A 6,588-nucleotide genomic window follows, 5' to 3' on the forward strand; every position below is an offset into this window, starting at 1 on the left:
AGAGTAGAGGGTCAGAATCACCTCCCTGCATCTGCTGGCCCTGCTTCTTTGGATGCAGCCCAGGATATGGTTGGCCTTCTGGGCTTCGAGCACACATGCTGGCTCATGTCCAGCTTTTCATCCACCAACATCCCCAAGTCCTTCTTGGCACAGCTACTCTCAATCCACTCATCCGTGAACCCTTAGTGATACTGAGGGTTGACCCGACTGAGGTGCAGGACCCTGCACTTGGCCTTGTTGAGCCTCATGAGGTTCACACAAGCCCATTCCTCAAGCTTGTCCAGGTCTCTCTGGATGGCATCCCATCCCTCAGGCATGTCAACCGCACCACTCAGTTCGGTGTCATCTGCAGACTTACTGAGGGTGCCCCTGTACGCGGCACTGTCTATGTCACTGATGAAGATATTAAACAGTATTCGTCCCCTGAGTTATGCCTTGTCACCAATCTCCATCTGCACATAGAGCCATTGAGCACTACCTTCTAGGTGTGACCATCCAATCAATTCCTCATCCACGCAACAGTCCACCCATCAAATCCATATGTCTCCAATTTATGGAAAAGGATGCTGTGGGGGACCATGTCAAAGGCCTTACAGAAGTCCAGATAGATGACATGGGTAGTTCTTCCCTTGTTCACTGATGTGGTCAGTCCATCACAGAAGGCCACTGGTTTGGACACGCAGGACTTGCCCTTGGTGAAGCCACGCTGCCTGTCTCAAATCACCTCCTTGTCTTTCATGTGCCTTAGCATAGCCTCTAGCAGGATCTGTTCCATGATCTTCCCTGGCACAGCTGCGAGGCTGACAGGTTAGTAGTTCCCAGGGTCCTCCTTGCTACCTTTTTTAAAAATGAGTGCAAAGTTCCCCTTTTTCCAGTCACCAGGAACTTCACCTGACTGCCATGACTTTTCAGATATCATGAAGAGCAGCTTGGCAACTACATCAGACAATTCCCTTAGGACTCTGTGATGCATCTTGTCAGGTCCCATAGAGTTGTGTATGTTCAGGTTCTTCAAGTGGTCTCAAACCTGATCTCCTCTTACACTTGGCTCCTCCAGTCCCTGTCTTGTAGTCCATCTCCTGGAGAGGAATGGGAAGAGACCCTGCCAGTGAAGACTGAGGCACTGAAGTTGTTGAGTACCTCAGCCTTTTCCTCATCCTTTGTTACCAGTCTTGCTCATCAAGCAGGGTACGCTTTCTTTGACCTTTCTTTTCTGTCTGACATACCTGTAGAAGGCCTTGTTATTAGGCTTTGTATCCCTTGCCAATTCAGCTCCAGTTGCACCTTGGACTTCCTGACCTCATCCATGCACAAACAGGCAGCGTCCCTATGTTCATCCTAGGACACCTGTCCCTGCTTCCACATCCTGTGCATTTCCTTCTTACCCTTGAGTTTGGCCAGCAGGTCTCCATTCAGCCATGCCAGCCTGTTGTCTTCCTTTCCTGATTTCTTACACCTGGCAACTGAGAGCTCTTGTGTTTGGTGGACAGCATCCTTAAAGATCTACCACCTCTATTGTGCTCCCTTGTCCCCAGGGGCAGTTTCCCATGGGGTCCTATTGGCTAACTCCCTGAAGAGCTGGAATTTTGCTTTCCTGAAATTGAGTGTTCTTACTTTACTCTTTGCCTGCCCCATATCCCTCCAAACTGTGAACACCAGTGCATGTTCCCTGCAGCCCAGGCTGCCTCCAACCTTGATGTCACCAATGAGCTCACTTACGTTGGTGACCAGCAGGTCCAGTATGACATCACCTCTGGCAGGGTTGTCTATTACCTGGCTTATGAAGCTATACTAAATGCATTCCAGAAGTCTCCTAGATTTCCTACAGGTCACTGAGCTACTTTTCCAGCAGATGTCAGGATGGTTGACGTCCCGCAGCAAGATGAGAGCCTGTGGGGTGATATCTTCTGTAGCTGGAGTAAGAAGGTTTTGTCAATTGACTCCCCTTGATTGGGTGGCCTGTAGTAGACATCAACCACAAAGTTCCCTTTTGTTTCCTTGGTCTCCAATTCTTATCCATAAGATTTCATCCTGCTCAAGGCAATTCTTCAGTGACCACTTTTCATGTTCTATCCATTTCTTGATGTAGAGGGCTATGCCTCTGCCTTTCCGTCCTCACCTGTCCCTTCTAACAGCCTGTAGTCATCAGTAGCCACACGCCAGTTGTGGGATTTGTCCCACCAGGTTTCAGTAACGGCAAGCAGATAGTAGCTTTCTAGCAGCACAGGGGCTTTCAGTTCCTCCTGTCTGTTGCCCATGCTGCATGCATTGGTGTAGAGGCACTTCAGCTGGGCAGTGATCTGTGTAACCCTCTTAGTTCTTTTGAAGTCTTTCACTGGTGCAACAGGTTGAGGAACTTTGGTAGCACCCCATCCTTCCAGTTTTGCACAGCTTGTCACAGGTAAGCCTGATATTACCGTTCTCCCCATTTGTGTCTAGTTTAAAGCCCTGTCAATAAGTCCTGCTATCTTGTGAGCAAAGACGTTCTTCCCCCTTTGAGAAAGGTTAATCCCAGCTGATGTCAGCAAGCCAGGTGCGGTGCAGGCCATCCCATTATAAAAAAATATGAAATTGTGGCAGTGACACCAGTAATGGAGCTATGTATTAATAGACTGGACCCATCTGTATCTTCTGTTGTCACTGCCCACAACTGGAAGGAGAGAAAAAAAAAGAACCAGTGCTTCAGATTCCCTTACCAATCCAAGGCCCTGAAGTTTCTTTTGATCACTCTTGGACTATGTGTTGTAGCTTTTTCCCCACATGGAAGAGCAGTTAGTGGGTAATAGTCTGAGGGCTGCATGACACTAGGAAGTTTCCTGATGATGTCCTTAATCCAGGCCCCAGTAAGACAGCAGACCTCTCTAAGAGAAGAGTCTGTCTGGCATATTGGACTTTCTGTTCCCCTCAGAAAGGAGTTGCCTACAACTATAATCCATCTTCCACATGGGGGTGGTTGTGATGCAGGGGGTAGCCTTTCCTGACCTTGGCAACACCTCTGGTATAGCTGGACTATTGTCCACATCATCCATGGACTGGCCTTCCACATTCAGACCCTCATACCTATTGTACAGAGGCACCTGGGGAGGTGAGGTGGACAAGGAGAGGGTTGGCCTACTGCCCCAAGCATGGACTTGTCTCCATTTGCTCCTTTTCTTTAGACTACTGATTTCAGCCTGGCAGGAGCAGGATACTGGACCCCCAGTTTTCCCTGTTTTTTTGCAGAGTACAGTGCTGCTGTGTCTTCCTACTTAGATGTATGCAGTGTAGTGGTTTGCTGTAATGTTGAGTAGCATAATATTGGCCTGTGAGGGTCTGTTAGATAAGTCAAGTTCAATGAAAAGTCTGTGTTCATATATTTTATGTTCTAAGGTCAAACTACTACCTGATTCCTTGCTCCTTATATACAGTATAGGACAGGAGAAGAAAGAGAGTGGGGCTGTGAAGGAGTATCATAACACCTTCAGAATGCTCATAACAAGGCTTCCATAAAATTATAGTATTTTTTCTGTAGATACAATGCCATGTATGCCATCCATGCCATGGATGCAGGGATATGAAATAAAAAGTAAATGTTCAGGTAACAGTAGCAATATCTTGCATTTATATATCTTTCCTTCATTAACACTGTTCACATCTTATAGAAAAAGTTCAGCATCATTATTCAATTTATCAACTGGATAAACTGAGAGACAAAGGGCCTCAGCAGATCAGAGAGAAAGCCAACACTACAATACTTGCCCTGTGGTCTTTTTACTAGGTCATGTTAGATTCACTTAAGCTTGTATGACATAGGTTCTTTTTTGGTAGTCATTTTTCCACGAATAATCAAAAAAACCCCAAATCCAATATGAGTTATTGCAGTGGTCTTATTTTGCACTGCATAGTTGGAGTGTGGAATCCTTTTTACGATCTTGTAATTAACAGGCAAAATATGTTAGAATAATGCAGTTATTGTATTGCCAAATAAAAGGTAAGCACCAAATGGTAGGTTTTATGTTAAACTACAATGCATGTATTCTATGCCATTGCCTTCTATAGTAAGACAAGAAAAACAATTTAAACTACAATTTCCTCTGTATTGTTTGGGCTCCGAAGGTCATGTTTTTCTTGTATGGAGTATAAAAAAAACACTGTATCTCAAGTCTTAGAGCTCTTTTGCAGTTATCTCAAGGGGAAGTAGAGTTTCTCAGTCTCATTACTACAACATGGGCTTGCACCACACCTCCATTGAAGATGCATCTATATATGTATAGAAAGGAAATGGTCAATGAAGCTCAGAGGCATTATAGTCATGCTTATTTAACTTCTTTAATGGTGGTAAAATTTCAAACCTAACCTGCAGCTAAGATTGTCTTAATATTAAAACCCCCCATCCGACCACTACTGTTTTAAAGAATATTTACCTCCAGACTTCGATCTAAGATTGAAACTCGGTAAATGGGATCATAAGAAATACTGACAGGACAATGGTGTGGAAAAAGTGTTATGGTAAAGTGGTCATTAAGCAAGAACTAAGGCTGAGTAGGAATACAGTAATGTTCAGAAGACAGAAAGCCAATATATGCTAAATATGAAAATTTGGCATAAGTTATAGGAGGATTTCTATATTTTGGAACTGGCTGGAATATTTAGGAAACTAGAAAATGTAAAACGTTTTGGAAGCAAAGACCGTTTTTTTTCACTTGGATGCATAATATGTCAGTTTTCTACTCATCTTGTATCAGCTTCTTGCTAGTATAAACCTTCCATGTAGATTACTGCATATATATAGTACTACTCTGATATTTTCTGACTTTAAAACTTTTGATGGAAAGAATTTTTATTTTTTAAGCTGATGTGAAGTGCACCAGTTTCCAGGTGCCACATTAAGACAGCACTGTATCCTAGGCAATGCCCTAGGCTTTCACACTGCTGAATAGTTGTTACACTCTAATGACTCCAGGTACTCTAATGTTGACATAGACATCAATGCCCTTCAGCACCACTAGTCAGAAAACAGTGTATCATCTGATGATGATCTTTGAGGCCCATCTCTTCTACCATCCAATACCTATGTATATTTATGAAAAATAATGTTATCGTAAGTATTGTTTTCGTTCTCTTTTCAACATATTCATAAGTTACCAACCTACTTTTAATTTTCATCCTGGAATTTCATTGTTTATTTTCCAATCTAAAATATAAAACAACTCAACTCTGGTTAATGTTACCATTCATATTTTTTCTATTTTAACAACTTTTTTTTCCTCTGGTAATATGAGGAATTAAGCAGTGGAAAATTATGTATTAGAAATTCTAATCAACAGTCTCGGTTATTCTTCACTGTCTAACTGTTTTCTGTCTACCAAAAAATTATACTTATCAACTTTTACTTATTACACCTCATTTTTTATAGAAATATTTTTTTTCTTTAGAGTTTCTCAACCATTACCACTAAAATTACAGCTGTTAAATTTTTTTATGAGCCTATGTAGGCACTGTGAAATGACTTTTAACATACTTGCCAGAATAGCTGTCTCCAAATTATGAGCAGTCACAGATTCGTAGCTGTGTGAAAAGCCTCCTTTCTTGCCCTCAGAAGCCTCTAAGTATCTATGTAAATCCACAGGAAATGCTAAGGTACCAAGAACATCTGCAAATCCCTTGATTTATGAAACCTCATCATTGGTTTAATCAGGAAAGAAAAGCAATGATCAGAAATTATTTTTCGTTGTTTTTTTTTTTTTTTTCTTCCTGGGGAAAAAAAAATATCCCATGCAAAAATTTAAAGCTGAAACTTTTTGGACGAGCATAAGAAGTCTTTGGCCAAATGTAAAATATTTCAACAGTGGCACCTCAGTGAGAGATTTAGTCCAGTTCTTTCATCTTCTCTAGCACTGTCATATAGGTAGACTGGCTGCAGTGGAGTGCAGGGACAGCAGTACCTACTGAGAGGGGCATTCCCACTGGAAGGCAGAGCTTCTGTCAAAGAGTGACTCTGTGGTTTTCCTCCAGGTAGTACAGACCAACTTGGAGATTTTTTTTTATGAAATATTTTATTTTTAGAAGTTGGTTTTTGATAAAATGAAACATAAGCTGAATTTCTTCATAGAAAACAGTTTTGTTTCTCTCCTTTTCTCTTTTGTAGATATACATTTTGTTTTTTCCATTAGAAAACAGATTTTTCATTTAAAAAAAATAATTAACACTATTCAAGAATCCTCCTTGAGCCAGTATTTAACTATAACTGAACACATTTTTAACATAAATGATGCTGAAAACAAAAACCTAATTCTTAGTGTCTTTCACTGTGATGTGCATCGTGAGTAAATGCAATACCCATCCTATATTAGACATTATTTACACTGTATCTGTCATGCAATTCAGTTACTATAAATCTCTATACTTGGGGAAAGGTGTTTTGCTCTGGAACAAAATCCAGGTACTCTTTTTTTTTTTTTTTCCCCAGCTATATTGCGTGGAAAGAAAAAATAAATATCTGATGCACTCAATGCTAATCAAATGTTCATGTACATCGAGTGAATTTACTCTCAGTCAAAAGATAGATCTATTAGCAGAAAAAGCCTACAAGGAATTTTCAGTACATCT

This window comes from Phaethon aethereus, assembly GCF_964289735.1.
Source record: "Phaethon aethereus genome assembly, chromosome: Z".
Lineage (NCBI taxonomy): Eukaryota > Metazoa > Chordata > Aves > Phaethontiformes > Phaethontidae > Phaethon > Phaethon aethereus.